This window comes from Urocampus carinirostris, chromosome 16 (assembly GCF_059441175.1).
Source record: "Urocampus carinirostris isolate Australia breed hairy pipefish chromosome 16, RoL_Ucar_1.0, whole genome shotgun sequence".
Lineage (NCBI taxonomy): Eukaryota > Metazoa > Chordata > Actinopteri > Syngnathiformes > Syngnathidae > Urocampus > Urocampus carinirostris.
Window position 1 is genome coordinate 11,143,421 of NC_142364.1, and position 23,502 is coordinate 11,166,922.

The 23,502-nt window shown below is 39.1% G+C and overlaps 1 long non-coding RNA gene across 1 annotated transcript; it reads right to left on the bottom strand.

Moving 5' to 3' along the window:
* Window positions 1-16,622: 16,622 nt before the first annotated feature.
* On the bottom strand, window positions 16,623-17,762 carry LOC148350282 (uncharacterized). The gene is made up of 2 exons (XR_015847070.1): window positions 17,384-17,762; window positions 16,623-16,989 (listed from the first exon to the last, which is right to left on the bottom strand). It is a non-coding gene; the product is annotated as an uncharacterized LOC148350282 (long non-coding RNA).
* Between the last annotated feature and the right edge of the window lie 5,740 nt (window positions 17,763-23,502).

A 23,502-nucleotide genomic window follows, 5' to 3' on the forward strand; every position in this document is an offset into this window, starting at 1 on the left:
CATAAATCAAGACCAACTCACAAAGAAAGTTCAAGATTCCATGGGACTGAGTGATTTGATTTTACTTTTGACAGTTAAATGACAGGATTTGACACAAATCATAAATTAAATGCTGTTTTTGCAGATTTATGACAGGATTGGAGTCATAGATTATCATTCTATTGCTCTATGACAGTTTTATGTCAGGCTTGGAGTCAACTCTGAAACAACTAACAGATTATTTTTGCTGTACACATAAAAGTGAAATGAAGATAACACTAAATCTTTATGTCATAAAATTTGAGAGATTCCCCCTTTTTTTTTGCATTACATTCTTTTTTTCTACTCGTGATGGAGTTAAATGCAAATGAAATTCCATTTCTGGGAAATGAGGATTTTATGGTCGTCCTCCTTCCATTTGTGAGAAGAAATTCATTTGACATCTGCCACTCTGGATGCCATCCAGATTTTGGACTTGGAAGTGGTCATAAATGATCCTCACAAAAGACTCAATAAAAAATGGAAACGGCATATGCTGACTTAGCATTTAAAAAGAACTGCTACTCTCAAGAATATATCTCCGTCGATCCAAAGACTTTCAATCGGTCTTTTGTGATCGGGAATCGGTCGCTGTTCGAATTTCTAAACGCAACAGATTTGTAAATTAAAAAACAAATAAAATATGAAAGTGGGCAGCCCGTCCTCCAGATGGCGCCGCCATCCGGAGATGACGTGGAAACGAGGACGCAAACTTTTTGTCTCCGGAGATGACGAGGACACATTTTGCCGAGCGGGTGTCGCGGATTTACTATTCTGTATGTTTCCTACTGTATTTAATAGGTTGCAGTGATGCTAAAGGAAGAAGCAAAACGTTATCCTGTGCTGTGTTATTCTATGTTTTGTTCCTACATATTATGCATCTCTTTCTTTTCATGTTTTCTTCTGTTGGAACTAGTTGGTTTTCCTGTATTGTTCCTCTTCCTTGTTTTGTACAAGTTTGAGTCCCTACAAATTCTGCACCGACTTCTTTCATGTTTTGTTCTGTAATAACTGGTTAATACTCCTGTGTTATCCCTCTTCCGATTTTTGTACATCAAGTTTGTGTTCCTACAAATTCTACATCTACTTCTATCATGTTTTGTTTTATAGGAACAACTTAACACTGTTTTATGTTTTGCTCAGGTAGAGTTAGTATTCCTCTATATTGCGAATTCTTATTTTCATGTTTTGTTTTGTTGGAGGTAGGCAGTATTTCTGTAATGACACTCTTTCATTTTTTGGTTCAGGTAGAGCTAGTTTGTGTCCCTACATATTTTATATCCACTCTTTTCATGTTTTGTTATGTTAAAACCTGTTCATATTGCAACACATCCTGTGTTGTCCCCTCTTTCATGTTTTGTTGAGTTAGCATTCTTACATATCATGCTCTACTTCCTTTTATGTTTTTTTTCTGTTGGAACTAGTAAGTATTTTTTTGTATTGACACACTTTCTTATTTTGTTCAGGTACAGCTAGTTTGTGTTCTTATATATGTATGTTTGTTCGGTTGAAACTTGTCAAAATTGCAACACATTGCGTGTTATCTTTCTTTCATGTTTTGTTCAGATAAATCCAGCAAGTGCGCCTCCATGATATTTAAGTCAGGTTTATTTATGTATTTATTGGTCTTGACAACATGGCACTCTTGTAGTCCCTCTGTGGAAATGTTTCTTGTGTCATGTATTCCTTCCATGTTTTGTTCAGTTAGAACTTGTAGGTATTCGAACATATTTTGGAGGTTTTTCCTTACGTGTTTTGTTCAGTGCAAGCTAGTTAGTGTCCTGGCATTAGATTTCTTGGTCTTGTCCTCATGGCATTATTGTTGTTCTTCTGTCCATGTGTCACCTCCCTTTTATGTTTTGTTTAGTTACAAGTAGTTAGCGATTCTTTAACGTATCCCGCATGATCTTTTTTCATGTGTTATTCAGGTAGAGCTGATGTGTGGTCCTACATTATATGCATCTTTTTACTTCATTGTTTTGTTCTGTTGGAACATGATCCTGTTGTTGAGTGTCTTCCAACATATCACGGATGATCTCTATTTCATCTCTAGTTTGTGTTTCTTACATATTCCACATTTTCTTACTTTCAATTGTTGTTCTGTTATAGCAGTTGGAACATAATGCATTTGTTCTCCCCATGTGTGAGTGCTCCCTGCTTCCTCTTCTTTCTATGGTTTGTTTAGTTTGAAATAGTTGACATTCCAAAATATTTGGCATTGTCTATTTTCAAGTTTTGTTCAGTTAGACCTTGTTTGTGTCCCAGAATATCGAGCGTCGCTTTCATGTTTTGTTTATTTCTATTTATTCGGGCCTTTTTTGTTGTAGCTTTGATGTCTTTGAATTCTAAACTGCTTTTTGTAAACCTCCTTCTTGACCATGTAGCACAATGGTCATGAAATACAAGGCAAGCACCAAAAAAAATCATCAGATTTGACCCAGTTTTGGAATTCTTTTCTCTTTTTTTCTTGTATTTGAACAACAACGCAACCAATGCAGTCCAAGGAAGGTTTTATTTTCCGGCATTGGCTTGGCATGCAAAGAAAACCTGAAAGAATCGATAAAACATGCTTAACATAACGACGGAGCGTGAATTTTAATCAGGTGAGATTCATTTCTCCTGACTGGAGTTAAAAACGTGCTCGCTTGCTAATACTGTCGATGCTAAATGTCATGAGTAACATCTGCAGGCTCTTTCTTCAAAAGTCGGATACTTTTGCAAAAGCCCCAGGATATGACATGAATCACAAAGTGAATATTTTATAAATTGGGGTACAGAAACCTGTACTAATAACCTCCAAACCTCTATGACCCCAGATAACAACATTCAAATAACAAGATACTATATAAGAAGTACTACTGATGTGTCATCATTTTTTGTAGATTTAATAAAAAAAAAAAGTATACCTGATGAAGAAAAATGACATTTGTTTTATCTTTGGTGGGGGCGGCGGTGGTTAGCTCGCAGCCCCTCAATGCAGAGGTCCAGGGTTTGATACCAGCTACCACAGCCTCCCCGTGTGGAGCTTGCATGTTCTCCCTGTGTCTGCGTGGGTCTCCTCCGGGCACTCTGGTTTCCTCCCACATTCCAAAAACATGCATGTTAGGTTAATTGGCCGTTCCAAATTGTCCCTAGCTGTGAACGAATGAGCGAGCGAGTTGTCTGTCCCTGTCTGCCCTGCAACTGGCTGGCAACGAGTTCAGGGTGTCCCCTGCCCACTGCCCAAAATAGCTAGAATGGGCTCCAGCACCCCTGTGTTCCTAGTGAGAATTAGCAGCGCAGAAAATGGATGGATGTATTATCTTTTTGGTGAGAGCTGGTATAGTGGAGTTTGTGGGTGGATGCATAGGGGGGAGGAGACAGTGGACTCAAAATAAAACATGTTTTAAAACTTCCAGTTGCAAAGATTTTCACGGCCTTATGAGAATTCCTTCCTTAAATCGCCTTCTATTTTCAATAAAATTCCTCATCTTTGTTTCCTTGGTTACCACGTTTATGATAAATGCAGGCAATAATTCACCGCCCTAAGCTAACTTTGAACTAATGCTAAGCTTGAGCTACACTGTATAGACTATTGTCTGTTTAAGTTTGGATAATGTTTTTTGTGGGGTTAGTTTAATATGTTTACTCTATGTAAAGGTGCCCGGCTAACCCTAGGCATATGATGACCTGATGCTAGGTTAAGCTCATGTTGTCAATTCTGAGGTTTTCTTTAAAAGCAATTGTTCTGGTAAGTACGGAAAAAAAAATTGCGTGGTTTTAGTTTGTTAGTTATGTAGGTACTTAAAAGTGTGCTAAGCTAACATTAACGACACGTTAACAACGAGCTGCTTATAAAAACACAGAGCCAGGCATAAAGTATGAATTAGCTGTGTAGCAGGAGCTACAAACCTATGCTAAGTATCTCCGAACCCTGTTTCCCCAGATAAAAAAGTAAACAAGAAAATAATATATATAACTTACGTGTAATATGTGATTAAACAACATTATCAAGAAATATACATGTATAGGAAAAAGAAAAATTGATTTACCTTTGGTGTGACACAACTTGATCTGGTACAGTGGAGAAGCAGGTGGATGCAGAGGGGTAAGGGAGACAGATCTTAAATAGAAACTGATTTCAAAAACACATTGCCCTCCGAAGACTTGTTTTCTCATTTTTAATTCTAGTCTTGATCCCTGATTGGTTACCGCCATGCATTTAGCGAGACTAACGATTCACGTAGCTTCTTCATATTTCTTGATCATTGCAAGCTTTTTCTCCATGGTTATCGTATTTTTGCCTCTCCCTTCAGCATCACTGCGAACCTTTTGCCCAAAAACACAATATTGTATTCCCAAATCACATGAGATTCTGCACAGAACAACGAAAGAGAAAGGCATAGTGGGAAGTAGTTCATATGCATATCAACCTTTTCATGATGCTGTGATGCCAGCAAATAGCAATAATTTACAGGCATCTTAGGGACGTAACTAAGTTTGAGTTCTTGGGCATGCAAAATAATTTCTTGTCTATGTGGTATAGTGGTATAAAAGCTGTAAATAATAATAATAATAATAATAATTTCCTTGTATTGTCATTCTGTCTAACAATGTACACAGAACGAAATGTCGATTGCACCTGACCCGTTGTAGCGAGCCGATGCAGCCGCAGCCAACAGAGGGCGCCGCCGACCAAAGAGGGACCCATACAAAAAAAAATTCCAAACTGTACATTAAAAAATGCATTAAGGCTGGGCCGCCGTATCCCAGGGTTCTACTTTATTTTCTATCCCAATTCCTTTTTCCTAGAATGTGAAATAATTTCTCTTTGGTGTGGTATAGTAGGGCAAATGCCACAAAGAGGGGACGAAATACATCTTATTTGACACCATATAGTGAACACCTCGTAAGGCGGGGTAGCTGTATCCCGAGAAGAATACCACAAAAGGTTTTGATGTGCTCACAATTTGTCAATCAAGAGTTTTAAGCGCTATAATGGCGCTAACTCTTAGCATCAACGAGGAAAATCCTCCAAGGCGGCTTTTCAATTTCGGGTCAGAAGTCAGACGCCAGATTGATAACATCTGCCCTTCTCCCCATCTTGGACTCGTCAGACCGCAGAAAAAACGTTTCCAGTTAGCTACAAAAGACAAATCAAACCCTCTGGCGACGTTGAAAAATTTTGCGGCAGATGTGCCAGGCTAACTTTCGTTCGAGGGCCCATTTCCTAAATGTCCTTTGAAAGCAACCATGCGGTTTTGCTATCGTACTGCTACGTGACATCGTTACATTATCGGGAAAGAAAATCGGAAAGGACAGAAAAAAAAGATGTTCTGCATGCGTCCCTCGCAAATGCTTTATCAGATTGATGACTTTTTATTATTTTTTTTCTTACTCCGTCCTGGAAATTATTCAGAGAGCGTCCTCTTTCATATCTACGCTAGCAAAACAGCGCAGATTACATCAGTTCTTTCTCACCAGAGGAAGTTACAGTTCACTCGCAGTTCAACGGCAATTTCCGCCGTTCCCGGGATTGAAGAAAAGACTGGTGGGAAGTAAAAATTTTGCTCTAAAGTTTCATTTTTGTCATGGCCCAACCTCCTAGTATAAAAGTGATTGTCAGCCATTTTGACAGGGCACTAGCTAATTGTACAAGCCATTGTCCTGGAGCTATTTTTTCCTAATGAAACTTCAAAGCCTCAAATCTGTCAGGACCAGAACAGAGACAGGACCCACCTGCGTTGCGTTTCTCTCAAGTTTTTATTGGAAAGAAGAGAAAGGGCTGCACCCCGGATCTGGTGTTCGCTGGACGCGGGACGCAAGTGGCTCTGGTACTCGGATTGTGCTCCGAACGCGGAAGTGGATCTTCCGTGGCGAGCGATGGCGGTGTCAGGGATGGAAAAAGCGTGTCGGTAGCCGGGACAAGAGAGCAAAAACGTGGTCGGGGTCGGAAGCGAGTCGTAAGCCAGAAAAGGAGAGAAGACGTAGTCGGGACAAAAAGAGGTCAGAACCCGGGACGGGGGAGCAGACGTGGTCAGGATCATAAACGGGTCGAAACCGGGGACAGACAGGAGCAAAAAACAGGACAAGTGGGAGTCAGGGTCGAAAAAGGCTTGCTTAGTGTTAACTGAGGTTCGCAGACGGACTGACAAAAGGGGACAGACAGGACTGGGTTCAAATACTGATCGAGAGCCAATCAGAAATTGCAGCAGTTGGCGCCTAAAGAGCGGGCACAGCTGAGTCACATCAGTAATCATAACAAAATCGGGGTTGGGAACCTATAACTTGCCAGCCATATGTGGCTCTTTTAATGAATACATACGGCACACGGATAAAATAGGGTTTGTGTATATTTCATTTTAATATTTCATGCTAACCCCAATGCCATGCATGCAAGGCAGAGACAACACGGGGTTCTGTCCAGTTCATATCGGACACACTGTTTTGGCGGTAAATTGCTAGATAATCCCATAAAAGCTCATTAAGCAATTTTGGTCTACCGTTTAGACAATGTATGATGAAAACTCATAGAACAAACTTTAACCTCCAACAAAATTTTGACCCAGAAGCTCTTACAAAGCATCGTGAGCAATTTGATTGGGTAAACCAGAGGAATGGGACGTGCGCACTCCTCCTTTTCCAGCGCCGTCTGCACTGAAGGTAAATACATCGCTATCCTCATTTGCAGTATTTTGTGACATTCTTACAAAAGAACTTTGCTCGCACCTTTTTCGAAAAAAAAAAAAAAAAAAAAAAAAACATTATTTAGGACAGAAATGACCAAATTATCCTCAAAATCGAATTATAAGTGGTATATTTATACGAATATGGGAGACAGGCTCTGTTATCATTATTTGATACATTTTATGAAACCATCAAACGTCACAAAACAAAAATAAAATGTGCTGAAGAATTAGTTTTGGTCTTGGGAGCGGGTTTGGCGGTTTTGTTGAATTGTGTCTTCAAATATATGGTTTGGATCTTTAATAAAATGTTTTATACATATCTACCCATCCATCCATTATCTGCACCGCTTATCCTCAGTAGGGTCGCGGGGGTGCTGGAGCCTATCCCAGCTATCTCCGGGCAGTGGGAAGGGGACACCCCAAACTGGTTGCCAGCCAGTCACAGGGCAGACAGGGACAGACAACTCACTCATTCATTCACACTTAGGGACAATTTAGACCGGCCAATTCACCTGACATACATGTTTTTGGAATGTGGGAGCACGGGAAGAACATGCAAACTTCTCGCAGGAAGGCTGGTAGCTGGATTAGATCCCATGACTTCAGAACTGTGCTGCGGACGCGCTAACCACTCAGCCGGCGTGCCGCCCTGCATATATTATATATTACATATATTACATATATTATGTATTACATATATTATATATTACATATATTACATACATTATATATATATATATATATATATATATATATATATATATATATATATATATATATATATATATTTGTATGGGTGAATAAGGTTCCTTCTCTAAATAAACACAAGCCTTCCTTTTTCACAAGCTACCCGCAAAATGTTATCGGAATTTTGTTTCCCTCACCATATTGCAGCACTACTTACGCATGATGAATTTTTTAAAGGAATAATGTCTCCAGAATTTGTGTATATATCGCAGAATTACACAGTCAAGAATGCCAGTATACTCAAAGCAATCAGAAAACTTCCTTTCCTGGGTGCTTATTGGAGCTAACCGAATAATTTGTTGATAGGACTAGTGTCACGGTTGCCATGGCGCCCAATTGGCCCCGCCCATGGACACAAGCTGAAGCTCGTTGACAGATTGCTCCCTGTCACTACTTAAACGCTGTCCTGTGAGTCGCCTTTTGTCGGAGCGTCTGCGAAACCTTTGACACGTCAAGCCCTGAGAATCTCTGTTTTTCCTGTGTTTTTGCTCCTGTTTTGCTCTCGCCACGATCTGTTTGATTTTGACCGTGGTCCGAGCAATCTACTCCCCGCGACCAACGATCTCCAGATCGAGTGTGCGCTCCTTTCTCTTCTCCCTAATAAACTGTGAGTAACGTTACGCGAGTGGGTCCTGTTTTCTGTGATGGTACCTGACAACTAGTGACAAAAAAAATAACCCTGTATTCAGTGTTCATATTACCTCTGAAAAGTGATGGGTCCCAGGGACTCGCATGCTCAAAAATCTATGGGTCCCAACAGAGATCTATGGGTCCCCAAAATTTAGTGTTATCAAGGTTGAAATTTTAAATCGGCGACAAATATGTAATATAAATCATCAGTTTATTGGTAATACAAATCAGTTATCACTTCAGATTTTTCAGTTCACGATATTGTACACTATACAAAATAATATTGCTGAAATATTAGTCTATATATTCGTGCAGTTTTAATCATCACAGGTAATTGGTAATACAAAGCAGTTATCACTTCAAATTTTTCAGTTCATATATTATTCGTGGTTTGCTGTCCCGCCACAGTTGTAATGCCTTCTCAAGGTCCAATCCATTATCATCCTCATCATAGCGTCACCAGGAATATAATTTAGTCCATTTTCGAAGAAAAGTCCTTTTCTTGGTAGTATTCTTTTCTTTAATTTCTTTCGTCGAATCGTTTGCTTTAAAATACGTGTTTTCCTTGCATTCGCGGTCTTCTGAAGAATTTCTCCGAAGTTTTTTCGTGCCGGAATTATTGTCGTTCTTACCAATTTCTGTGTTATGTTTCGACTTATTACCGACACTGAAGAAATTACCAATTTTTTGTTGATTTGCACCTAGTACCAACTATGTTTTTGGAGGCATACTTCTCTTTTACTCGACAACCGCCACAACAAAGACGTCCTCTCGAAGCAAAGAGATCTCGTTTGCCGAGATCGGCGCGAGACCAAAACAACAATGGCGGATCTGCCTGACGAAAAGTTTGGAGTGCGGTAAATCTTTGTTAAAAAAAAAAAAGGAATTGGGTAATAATGACAATTTGGTGTCAAAAACGTTGCGTCCCGGGGACGCACGTTGATTTGACCAAATGCGTCCCCAGCAAAAATGATGCATCTAGGACGCAGGGACGCGGGCAAACGAGAACACTGTATTTGGTGTATGCGAGTTATCCGATAACAACGATGAAGCGAGAGTTATGTCATGACACGGGAAAAAAGTTGTTCCCGCGTTAATCCGAAAGCATAGACTTACACTACAAATGGATGGATACAGCTGCAAAATCCACTCTATGTGGACTGTAGTATTTTCTCCGTACCCAAAAAAAACCTGAAATATGCCAGGTAAATCAACCAATACACATAAGGCTTTTTTAGCGAGAAAGCTAAAGTCTATTTGTCCCTGTACTACATGTCCCAGAGTTCTTTGGGGCATAAAAATATTCTGTATGAGGGGAACTATGTGATTCTGTGTGTCACACTATAATGCATATGATAATAATGAGAATAATAAAATATATATGGTTCCTACTTTCCCGAAAGCCACTTAATACGGTGGTAATGTTACGGACAAACTGCGAGGGATACTTTATTAGGCCGCATCTTTCACACAATCGCCTTCTAAAACAAAATGAAGATGAAAAGAGTTTTACCGAACGAAGGACGAAGGGACGAACTTGAAAGGATTCCTCGAAAGCAATTTCAAAGAGGAAACCTCACAGGGCCGATCACACGAATTGAAACTTCCATTGAAAAGTTTCAACTCTTAACTTTACTTCGCTGGATGCTGCTTCACCTTGTTTTGCTATATGCACACACTCTCCATAAAGGCTATTTGTGGAGGTGCTGGCCCTTATTCTGACATTTACTCATGTGAACTACACCTTTGTATTGTCTGAAGAAGAAGAGAGAATGGAGAAGAAGAGAGAAAAAAAGAAAAAGAAAGGAGAAAAGGGGGAAAAGAAGGAGGTAAAATAAGAGATAAGAAGAGGTGAGAATAAGAATATGACTGAAAAGAGAGAATCGGAAGAGATACAAAGAAGAAAAGACAGAAGAAAGAGGTACAAGTTGAGAAGAATACAGAAGGGAAAAGAATAAGAGCGATACAGATAAAAGGAAGGTAGAAAAAGAGGGAGAAAAAAGAGGGCAAAAGAAGGAGAAAGAAGATGAAGAAGAAGAAGATAAAAAAGCAGAAGAAAAACAAAAAACAGGGAAAAGAAAAATAAGGAGATGAAGGGTGTAGAGGGAGATAAAGAAGACCAAAAAGAAGAAAAACATAAGGAAAAGGAAGGAGGGGATAAAGGGAGAAGGTAGAAGAAGGGAGAAGACAAGGAGAACAAAAAGAACACAAAAAGGAAAAATAACAAGGGAAAAGGAAAAATAACAAGGGAAAAGAAAAGGGAGAAAAATAAGAAAGGAAAAGCAGAAGTGAGAAGAAGACAAAGGGAGAAAAATGTGGAGAAAAAGACGAAAAGGAGGAAGAAGAGAACAAGAGAGGAAAAAGAAGAAGTGGGACAAGAGGGGAGAAGAAGAAGGAAAAACAATGAGAGATAAACGGGGAAGCAGAAAGAGAATTGGAAAAGAAAATAGAACGAGGACAATAATAAAAATAGATAAAAGAAAAAGAGTGAGAGGATGAAAAATGCAGGTGAAGAAGAGAGAAGTGAAAGAAGTAAAGAAGAAGGTATAAAATGGAGATGAAGAAGAAGAAAAACCATATACCAGAAAGGGCTGTTGCTTTCTCTTGTTTTTTTCCCCTTTATTTCATTTTTAGAAAATAAAATAATAAATACCTGCCTCTGCTTATACTAAACGCGTCAGTGGCATGATAAACTCCAGGAGGCAACATTTTTTTCATAGTTGCTAGGCAACAAAAATACTATCCCAAAAAGAAGGACGTTGAACACAAACCAGGCAGATTAGCGTTTTAGTGCAAAGACATTTTTGCTCCTCCACCAAACAAAAAAAAGCATGTTTGCTTATAAAAAAATCACATTAACTCAGTAAAAATAGACAATTACTAATAAGTCGTTCGTAAACCAGGAACATTTTGTGCATTAGCTTCGTTAGCTTACAAAAGTGAAAATTGCCACCAGAAACACTTGACTCGTAAGCACTTACTTGTTTTGAGTTACTTAGAAGCATATTGGCTGGCATTGCTGGGCATTCTACTTGAGCGTGGTTGTTGGGGCCGTGGTTTGTTGAAAAAGCGCTAGGGAGCCACCAGGGAGCGCCAAAGGGCCGCATGCAGCACCAGAGCCGTTCGTGCACAAAAGCAGATATTTTTCGTATTGTTAGTATTTCGGGATGCTTTGGCACAAAACCTAGCTAAAGACACTCCCAAAGGCCAAAAATATTACTGCGTACATTTTTACGTAAATCGGTTGAGAGTGTGTGAGAGTGAGAGAGCGAGAGAGAGAAATAGACATATTCAGATTAGAGAGTGACAGATGAAAAGTTTTAGATTAGAGAGAAAGTGTGAGAAAGGGTAAGAGAGAGAGAGAGAGAGAGAGAGAGAGAGAGAGAGAGAGAGAGAGAGAGAGAAAGACGGGGATGGATATAGATCAGAAAGAGAGAGAGAGAGACACTTATTTAGATTAGAGATATATAGAGAGCTTTAGATTAGAGAGTGTGAGAGAGAGACTGTGTGTGAGAGTGAGAGAGAGAAACAGATTTAGATTAGAGAGACAGAAATAAATAGATTAGAGAGAGAATGAGAGAAAGTGTGAGAGAGTAGGGAGAGATATAAACATATCTAAACTAGATAGGCATATTTAGATTAGAGAGTAAGAGAGAGTAAGAAAGAGAGAGTAAGAGAAAGAGAGTGAGAGAGAAAGAGAGAGTAAGAAAGAGAGTAAGCGAAAGAGAGTGAGAGAGTAAGAGAAAGAGAGTGAGAGAGAAAGAGAGAGAGTCAGAAAGAGAGAAAGAGAGGGAGTGAGAAAGAGAGAAAGAGAGAGAGTGATAAAGAGAGAAAGAGAGAGAGTGATAAAGAGAGAAAGAGAGAAAGAAAGAAAGAAAGAGAGAGAGAGAGCAAACAATATACACTCGTCCTGTCCCATGTGCAGAAAAACACCTCCAAAGCATGATGCTACCACCCCCATGCTTCACAGTAGGGATGGTGTTTTTCTGATTCTACTCTTCATTCTTAATCCTTCAAACACGCTTAGTGGAATTATGACAAAAAAAGTCCTATTTTGGTTTCATCTGACAACACAACTTTCTCCCATGACTCCTCTGTATCATCCAAATGGTCATGTGAAAACTTAAAACGGGCCTTAACATGTGCTGGTTTAAGCAGGGGAACCTTTCGTGCCATGCATAATTTCAAATCATGATGTCTTAGTGTATTACCTACAGTAACCTTGGAAACGGTCGTCCCAGTTCTTCTCAGGTTATTGCCCAACTCCTGTCGTGTAGTTCCGGGCTGATTCCTCACCTTTCTTAGGATCATTGAGACCCCACGAGATGATATCTTGCATGGGGCTCCACTCCGATTGAGAGTGACCGTCATGTTTAGCTACTTCCATTTTCTAATGATTGCTCCAACAGTGGACCTTTGTTCACCAAACTGCTCGGAAATTGCTCAATAGCCCTTTCCAGCCTTGTGGAGGTGTACAATTTCGTATCTGGTGTCTTTGGACAGCTCTTTGGTCTTCGCCATGTTACAAGTTCAAGTCTTACTGATTTTATGGGGTGGACAGGGGTCTTTATGTATCTAACGACCTCAAACAGGGGCATCTGATTCAGAATGATACATGGTTGTGCAGGTGAACCTCTAATTTGTGGACTAACAGGTCTTTCGGGGTCAGAATTCTAGATGATACACAGTTATTCAAATATTTATTTGCAGCTGTACCACACAAATAAATCGTTAAAAAAAATCATGCATTGTGATTTCTGGATTTTTCTTTTTAGTTTATCTCTCTCACAGTGGACATGCACCTAGAATGATTATTTCAGACCCCTACATGATTTCTAAGTGGGAGGAATAGCAAATTAGCAGGGTGTTCAAATACTTATTTTCTTCATTGTATATTACACTCAAGGAGTAGTTACCATATACTAATTTGTTATTTGAATGCTTTCATATGAGGTGCCAGGAAGGAATATGCTAAATAGCGTAGGTTTGTATCTCCGCAATACAGCAAAACAGATTGATGTCGTGTCCTGGGGCTTTACTGTAATGGGAATTTTTTTTCCCTCCAGTGAAGAATTTAAATAAGACGATACAAAACAGTGCAATCCAATACAAAACTATGAAAAACACTACCTCTGCTACTCAGTGACCTAAGCCAAATCTAAAACATGGATTGGCCCTAACAGCATAAAGTTTTCGGTTTAAAAAATACAAATAATTTAGGTGATTTTGGGGGTATTTTCAACACAGTGGCAGGTCATTTTGACCCGGAGACCCAATGACCTTTTGAAATAAAGTCGTATTTATCTGTATAGCCCGTGATCATAAGAGGTCTCAAAGGACTGCACAGGTTACAATGACACCACCCTGATCTGAAACCAACAGGCGGGCAAGGGAAAACTCAAAACCTCAGCACAAGGAAAATTGTCACGGTTGCCATGGCGTCCAATTGGCCCCGCCCGAGTGGCGCCAGCTGTACCTTGTTGACGGATTGGCTTCCCCACTATTTAAACTCTGTCCCGTCAGTGCCCTTTTGGTCGGTCCAACCGCGAATCTCAGTTTTTACACGGCAAGCCCTTTTTCGCCTGTCCCGTTTTTTTTGCTCCTAATTGCCTCCGGCTACGATCTGTTTTGATCTCGACCACGCCTGCTCTCCCGTCCCGAATTACAACCGGTTACGATCTTGACCGCTTCTAATCTCCTCTCCTGGCTTTCGACTTGTTTCCGATCCCGACCACGTTTTTGCTCTTCTATCCTGGCTACTGACCTGTTTTTTCCGTTCCCGACACCGCCGTCGCTCGCCACAGAAGTCCCACTTCCGTGGTCAGAGGGACCTGTTTCCCACGTCCAGCAATCCCCAGATCGTGGGCGCAAACCTTTCCCTTTCTTCTAGTAAAACTTGTGAGAAACGCTACGCACGTGGGTCCTGTCTCAGTTCTGGTCTTGACAGAAAATAAGAAACCTTGAGAAGGGGCCTCACCACATAGTATAATCAAGTCAAGTCACATTTTATTTGTGACGCCCTTAGTCACAAATGTCTCAAAAGACCGCATTGGTTACAATGACACCATCCCCTGATCTCAAACCAACATGCGGGCAAGGAAAAACTCAAAACCTCAGCGTGACGATAACAAAAAACCTCGAGAAGAGGCCTCACATGTGGTGATCTCCTTGCAATTAGCTGTACTTCTGAAAATCTGAGAAGATTTTGACTAGGAATCAAAAAAATGAAGTGGAATCGGTTTTTGATGGTAAAACTCATGAAATAAACGCCTTAGAAGCCGACGAGGAATCGAACAAATTTTGCGGGCACTAACGATGTTTCCATTAAGCCAACGAGTCGGTTTTCCTTCGTTTTTTCGCGAGTTGCGGAGAACAAAAAAAAAAAAGAATTAAAATTTCATGAGGCTAGCTGGAGGCCATCGTGAGAGTTGATTCTCGCCGATATTTTTTCGATCGTGAGCGAGTTCTTACATTTTCAGCAGGCATTTTCAGACCCTTTAAGCCCCAGTGTGTAATATGTGACCACAAGATGGCACTGTTTGGCCTAATGCGGGCAAAAACCAGTGCCGCAGAACACAGCGTAGCAGCAAGATGCCAGAAAAACATGGCGGAGACTTCTAAGTATGGATTCAGCTATGTGAGGAAAAAAAAAACGCATTTTGTCGTGTATTTCGGCATTTGCCTTTTATTTTGTTGTGTATTTTGTCATTTACTTTGTTGCATATAGCATTTTGTTATTTATTTAGTAATAAATTATTTTCTGTGAGTTTTCTATTTATCTTGTCGTGTACTCTGTCATTTGTTATCTACTCTATCGTATATTTGGTAATTTATCTTGTCATGTATTTTGACAGGTATTTTGTCAGGAATTTTGTGTATTTTGTCATTTGTCTTTAATTTGTCATGTATTTTGTTGTGTGTTTTACTGTGTTTATTGTCATTATTTTGTCTTTTAGTTAATCCTTTATATCGTCATTTTTGTCTTGTACTCTGTCTTTTGTCATTTATCTTATATATTTTGTTGTGCGTTTTGTTGCATATTTTGGCTGAGTCCCATTCTTCGCACTTTCACTCGCTATGTGCCCTAGTCACTCGGTTTGCGCGTTCACGTGAAAATGGGGTGTGTCCCGATACTCTCAAGTCCGAGGCAGAAGTGACCTCAAACCATGTCGTAACCACTTCAAGACCGAGGGGGCTCCCTACCTCACTTGGCGGCGAAGTGACTACCCAGAAGTCTTTGCGAATTCTCAATATCAACAAACATGCCCGGAAAGGAACCGCACAAATGTAAGTAGTTTTCCACAACCACGCATGTATTTGCAACAAAATGTATTGAGATATCTTAGTTAGACGTAAATGCAATAGAAAATCGTATTTTTGCGTTAAAACATGAACATTGCAAAATCGCTACTTTACGAAGTGCACAAATCTACCAAGGGAGCTGCCAAAAAATAATCTTCACGCTACAAACTCTAAAGTAGGATAACTGTGCAGAAAATCACGGTTCAGCCCATCCCTGTTTGTATCTTAAACGAGTCGTGCTTTTACATTTACATGGCCAGTCGCTAAAGGAGCATAGTCAGAATAACGTTCTGGACATACGCGCTTGTTTACTGCACACAATTTCGGGTGTCGTGTTTTATTTACAATATGATTATTTCATGTGAGATCAGAATGCATTAGTTTTCATCATGCATTATGAGTAATGTTTCCGAATTTCACAAAGTCCACTGCCTTCTCTGTAAACACATATTAAGTAAACTAATTACCTTCTCAAAATGTTGTCCAAATATGGAGTCAATTCTAAAGCATATGTGATGCTGGCCAATAGAAGGCTCTTACAGCCATAAGAATAACATGTCAATTTTGTGTATCTATTCACTATCAAATAATTATCCAGAACACATCCTATAATTTCTCTCATCAACTTGTTGAGCATCCTATACACAGTTGTTTTTGTGCAATACACAAGCATTAAGTAATTCTTGTTTTTTCCACCCAACCTAAAGGCCAATGTAGAACGTCCCGTGGAAGAGCTGGCCACCATCACAGCTACCACGCCATCCACACCGACGGGCACGTCGTTGGCATCTTCTAATCCGGCGCCAAACCCCAAATCACCCAGAAAAAAAAGGAAGCACGATACACTCCTTGACTTTTTGAAAGCGGAGTCTGCCGGAGTGAGGAAAAGGCTCGAGGAAACTGTGGCCAAAACTGAGCGGTTCCCGTCCTTTTTGGGAAGCTCGTGGACAAATTTCCAGAACAGTGACATCCCTGCAATGTTTCCCTTTGTTTTATAAAAGGAAAATATTTTATTTTATTAAGAACTCAATGAAGTTCCAGTTTGTGTTTTCCAGCTTTATGGAAGTATTGGTATATTTTTGTTACAATTTGTGACATATTATTTATTTACTATTATGTATTTCGGCCCAATGTGATTTTGTTTTTCTGAAAGTAAACTATTATTTAAACTGGAGTGATTTGTAGTTGTTTTCTGTCCAACAGTCACATAGTTCACACACAGTATCTCACATCATTATGAAATAAACCACCAAGGTGTTACTCAAAATAAAGATGTTTATTGAATAGTAATGCAGAAAAGCACGGAATGCAAATGTGGGTCTGACTTCCAAAGCCTAAAACATGGCTTTTGGGCAATTTATTCCATATTAACTGTGGACAATTCTGTGTATCGTGGACCTGGGAACCCTGAAGACCCGTGACACCACACGGTAGGACAGACCGTGGGCCAGCCAGTATAGGCCCTCCAGCCATGGCCCTGTTCCCTCTTTAGCAGCTCCTGCAGGGCCCACATGACCTTTTTGCTCAACCTTAAGTCCTGAATGAGTTTTGACTTCACATCGAACCATAAGCACAGGATGGGAACATTCCTGTCCAACCTGTCCACGCTTATGGGACAGCCACTCTGGAACACAATAGATAACAGACAATTTAGACATAAATGTGGGCATAGATGATGTAAGCATCATGAAAACATGTTGAAATGAGCTTTTTTATATCCAATGACAACTCTTTTGAATTAAATTCCTTATGAACCAAGGTTTTTGGGTCGTACAGGGAAGTTTGGTGACGATATTATGTCAGCTTAAGGGTCAGGTGGACTGTTCTTGTGTTTGTTTACTTTTCATCATGTCACACACTAAAGACCCCTACTATATGTCATAAAATGGCATTAAGATACTAATAAGTAGATTGCCATTTATGTCTACACAAACATAAGGTATTATGTGAACGTGCATTGTATGTTAACTTTTACTGTATTTGACCGAACGGGTCATTTTTTTAATGAGTGTACGTACCTTGTAAAGATGAATCAGCACTACATAGCGCCGAAGCTGTCTTCAGTATAGCACATTTCTCCTCCGTTTATTGGAGACACGGAAAAGATGATGAGCTTTCAGGCAATCGGTAATAACACAGCAGTAGCGGGCATTTTTAACATTGCACGAACTCTCCAACTGACACACTACAAGTTGAGACTCGAGTTGTTTACATGTGACGTAGACCAATACGTCACTGAGGTCTACAGCCAATTAATATTACCGCCATCTCCTGGACAGGGGTGGAACCTTGCAAGTCTTGTCCAAGCCATCTCCGCTTTGCACTTCACTCGCGGAGGGCACTCCTCTTCGAGGGACCTCACTGGAGGGTCCTCAGGGCCGAGTGAGAGAAATGGGATTGGGCCAAAATTGTCTTCAATTTTTGAGTATTTTGCCATTCGTCATTTATTTTGTTGTAAAATTTGGTTGAGTGTTTTATCATGTAGTTTTGTAATTTGTTCTGTAGTTTTCATTCATCGTGTATTTTGTCATTTTTTTGTCATTTATTTTGTGTCTTGTGTGAGTAATTTCTAATTCTTTTTGTCATCTCTTTTGATGTGTACTTTGTCATTTGTCATTTTCTTTATTGTGCAATTCGTCACTCACTTTGTAACTTATCATGCATTTTGTCGGGAATTTTGTGTGTATTTTGACATTTTTGTTGCGGATTTTCTTGTGTAATTGTCATTTGTCATTTATTTTATTGCGCTTTTTTGGATTCATTTAGTTATTCATTTTTTCGTGTATTTTGTCATTTATTTTATTGTGCTTTTTTTCATTCAGTCATTTATTTTTGCATGTATTTTGTCGTGTACTTTTTCATTTAACATGTATTAACCTTTTAACTAAAATTGTAAATTATTCACATTATTCATTGTTATAATTATATATCTATTTTTACCTACAGGAGGTTACATAGAGTATCAAACTTTCTTGCTGAAAGACTTTTGTCTTACACTTTTTTCCCCCTTTTTTATTTTCACAGCATTTTTTTTGTGCTTCCCCGGGAATTGATAAAAAAGCGATACAAAGAGAGTTCTTGGAAAGCGCTTGCAGGAGGCCTTAAACCTCCCTCCTCCCGCTTGGTATATATGTCTTTTTAATTTGCACATTTCTCTGGAGCTCCGGCAAAGTAATGAGAACATCTTTTTCATTTTTTTTTTTTGTGAGGCCAACAAAGTTCGCTTGCAAAACATCAACAAGCCTCAACGGGTAAGGACTACCTGGATGGTTACCATGGAGACCAATAGCACCAATCCCGAAATGGTGTTTATACATTTTGGTATCAATATATGATAATTTACTTTTAATTGACATATTCTGCGTTATATGTGAAACTGCCGTATAGCGGGGGTAAATATCTTTGCCAATTAGACTACTGCTTACCCAGATAAAAACATTTAACAAAAACTGATAACTACTACCGTAAATTCCGGATTATAGAGCGCACCTGATTATAAGCCGCACCCACCACATTTTAATAGGATAACCGCTTTCGTACGCACACAAGCCGCACCTGTATATAAGCCGCATGCGCCCACATTAAAACATGTAACACAATCACGAAATTAACCCAAACGCGACTTTGAGTCCCGCAATTGTAACTGAATATGAAGTACACAGTCCAAAAACAACAACCGGCAAATTGAACGTAAAATGATACCCGTACTTAACATATGACGCAGACCTGCAGAGCCTGGGTTCCGTTGAAAATAATCCAAGGAAAAAAAATGTATATTTCCAAAAGGTAAGGGTGGGAAAAATATATATCCACTGTTGTCCGCTGCGCCCACAAACACGTCTCACCTTTACTCCACTTCCCCTCAGCCCCTGTTGTATTCGCCCCTTCTTTTTGATTCGTCCGTGGAAAACATATCAGAATAAGTCTCTAAAATAAATACATTACAAAAATATACAGTTGCAAATACATATTATACATGGTTACACATATTTACAAAGAAAGACGCTACACCGAGAGAGTTTTCAAAGCTTTAATAATAATATTATAACTTTCATCCCAAACCGTGTCAGTGAAGGGTAGCAAAACGCTACTAGGAACACGCTCGCAACACAAGGAAATGGGTCTGTTAAAAAAAAATACGGTACTTGTAAAAATCATGGTAAACGGAGCCCATCTTCCTCCTTATAACTGACGTCATTAAAGTAGTCTTCCCCAGCATGGGAAAGAGACTTTGTCATATATATTCCACCGGTCTAAATCTTATCTTTTGTACTTGAGTGCCGCTAGCGGCTGTTAGAAAAAACACATAAATTGGCCGCATCACTGAATAAGCCACAGGGTTGGACATTTGGGAAAAAAGTAGCGGCTTATAGTCCGGAATTTACGGTATATATGTGTAATATAAATGTATAGGATTAACTAATATTATACATAAAAAGGAAAAATTGTATTTGATTTACCTTTGATGTGACATAACTTGAGTTGGTACAGAAGAGTAGCAGGTGGATTCCCGATAAAACATAAAAAAAAAACAAAATGATGTCTAGTAAGGTTTAATATACATGTATATGATTAAAGAAATATGCATGTACAGGAAAACTGAAATGTATTTCCCCTTGGTGTGATATTGTGAGCTGGTCAAGTGGAGTAGCGGGTAAAAGCAAAAGGGTCAGGAAAAATTGGATTAAAAGAAAAATTGATCAAGACTTCCATTTGGAAGGATCTACATTCCCTTAAAAGACTTCCTTGCTTCTATCGCCTCCTTATTTTAAATAAGAGTCTCGATTCAATTGGTTTATATTCTTTGATCATCACATTCTTCCTTTGCATGGTTAGCATTTTTATGCTTCGGCCCTTTACCATCACTGCAAGCTTTGGCACCCATAGCCATTAAATGCAATATAAAATATACAGTATTGTATCGCTGACTTGCAAAGTCGTTATGAAAAATTGAATGAAGATAGAGAAAGGCATTGTGGGAGGTAGCTCAGTCAATAGAGTATTGGCATTTTCATGATACCGTGGCACTAACCAATAGCATTCGACGTGGACTAATGAGAAAAAGGCTTCTTATAGGTATAACCAAGTTTACATTTAAGGTGTTTTTGCATACCCAAATACATTTTTTGTTAACATCATATAGTGGGGAAAACGCCATAACGAGGGGCAAAACCCCCCATCTGATTTCACACTGTAAAGTGAAAATGTCATAAGGCGGGGTAGCTGTATCCCAAGGGTCACCTCTACAGTAAGAATATTTTTGCCGATTTTGAATTTTTGGAGGAGTACCACCAGGGGGTGCAGTTTGTTGTTTTGTCGTATAAGAAGAAGAACGAAGAAAAAATAATGTTGATGAGCATATCTTATTAAACTGGGTGTTTAATAAGATATTAATTAAACCCTGATATTATTTGTTAATGTTTTTATGTATAAGCATGAGTATGAATGCTTCTTTTTGCTAAAAAGCACACTCAAAAAACTAAAAGTAATGCGCAGAAAAAATCGAATTAGAAAGTGCGCCCAAAAAGTAAATTGACAAAATAAAATAAAAAGTTGACAAAAAAAAATAAAAATAGGGCTCAGAAACAAGAAAATAGATGAATAAATAAATTACCCCCTCTATCCAAAGACTAAATAAAGTGGGGACAACACTAAAAATTAATAAAATATATATATATTTAAAAAAGCAACTAGCCCTAAAAAACAAATTGTGAAAAAAACTGATTTAAAAAGTGTACGCACCTCAAAAGTGGCCTATTAATAGATGAATAAACAAGTGTCAATCCCACTAAAGACCCCACACATTAACAGTAAATGAATCTGGCCCATCATAAAAAAAATCACATGTCGTACAATTTAAAAAAAATATTTTAAAAAGGCATCATTTTAAAAAAACAAATTGAAAACAAAAAATAAATAAAAAAGTGAACCCCCTGCCCCAAAAATAGGGCCCACAAATAAATAGATAAGATCCCCAACCCCCCCAAAAAATCCCCAAAAGCAGGGTCAAAGTCCCAGTGTGTAATATTACACCACTAGATGGCACTGTTGTGTGATGCTGCTACACTGTGCTCTGTGGCACTCGTTGTCGTTGGCGAGACGCCAGACAAAAATGGCAGCGACCTAAGGCAGGGATTCCAATATGGAAAAGAAATACTATATCTCTCATCTCTCATTAGCCGTACCGCTTATCCTCATTAGGGTCGCGGGGGGGCTGGAGCCCATCCCAGCCATCTCCGGGCAGTGGGCAGGGGACACCCTGAACTGGTTGCCAGCCAATCGCAGGGCACACAGGGACAGACAACTCATTCGCTCATTCACACCTAGGGACAATTTGGACCGGCCAATTCACCTGAAATGCATGTTTTTGGAACGTGGGAGGAAACCGGAGTGCCCGGAGGAAACCCACGCAAGCATGGGGAGAACATACAAACTCCGCACAGGAAGTCTGGAGCTGGATTTGAACCCACGACAGGTTCCCATGACATGAACTGTGCCGCACAAGCGCTAACCACTGCGCCGCCATGCTATATATATATATATATATTTTTTTTTTTTTTAAATAAAATTAACAATGGTATTCATGTTTATGTATTTTTCCCCACAGGGTTGGGTAAGGTTACTTTAACTTGATTACTTTCAATTACTTTTGGATGACTCCAATACCAAATATGCTAATAAAAGACAAAAGAAACTAAATATGAATAAAATGACTAAAGGCTTGGGGAGTAACGGAATACATGGAACGGCAAAAATGATGTTGGCAAGCTGTTTGGATTTATTTTTATTTGATGTTAGTTTTGCCGGAGATCAAAGCCAGGAGAGAAAGCTTACCACGTGTTGTGAGTCATCATTTGATTCATATTTAGTTGTCTTTTATTAGCAGATTTGGTATTGGAGTCATCCAAAAGTCATTGAAAGTAATCCAGTTAAAGTAACCCTACCCAACCCTGTTTCCCTAATATTCAAATTAATGGGTTTTTTTTTGCTGAATGAATGTTTTTGTACTACTAGGAGGAACTAAATATTAGACACTGTCCCTTTAAGAAAAATAAACGTATAAGTAAAAAAAACAACGAAAAACAAGAAAAACAAAAAAGCCCCCAATAACAACCCCACCATCGTCGCACCCCCCCCCCCAAAAAAAAAAAAAACAACCTAGCCTACAAAATAATGAAATACTTAAAATGAAAACTGAATGAGTTGTAAATGGATTATTCAAGGTGAAACGCAATACATCTTATTTCATATTTTCTTCAAAGAAAGGTCGACTTTCGGTGAATACGATTTCCTGGGAAAGATAAACAACTTTTTAATGTCAAGTGAAATGATGACTCATTTGTGTTCCCAGAAAGTCAAGTTAAGCTTGATCACATGGAAAACATTCAGCTAGTGGCTTTTTATCCGAGGGGATTTGGGGGGGGGGGGGATTCACTCCACCCCCCCTCCAATACACCTACCATCACGCTTTCCGTCCAAGCCACAAAGAGCAAGTCTGCCCCCTACTGACGTCACGAAGTTACTGTATCTCCTTATTTTGAGAACCGATACCGAAGTAGAACAGAGAACTGATATCAAGTCGAAAAAAATAACAGATATTTCTGTAGAAAGATGAGAAGGGTATTAAAGTATATTAAAAAAAAAGAAAATAATCCGCAGTAAAATAATAAAAACCGTTGTAAGTATAGAAAAAAAATTGTAGAATATTAAAAAAAATGCAGAATTGATACCAGAGTAAAACGAGAACTGATACCAGACTAGAAAAAACAAGGAAACTGATACCACAGTTGAAAAAGAGAGAAGCAATAGCAGAGTAGAAAAAAAACAACAGATACCAGAAAATAAATAAAAATGAAACTAAAGTAGAAAAAAGAAAAAAATATAAGGGAAGAGCTATAAAACGGATACGTGAGTAGAAAAAGAGAACTGATAATGGTCGGTTAAGGGATAATAACGAGTTCAAATTTATGTTTTTGTCTTGCAATACCGTTCTTATCCTCTAGAGCGCAAGTGTCAAGGCCGCCCGCGGGTTTTAACCCTAACCCGTGAGACAACAATGAGAGAAGTGCAAGACAAAAATGAGCCGCAATTTTAGATATGTCCACTTGATGTCGCCAAAGAGAAGCACCACTCGCAA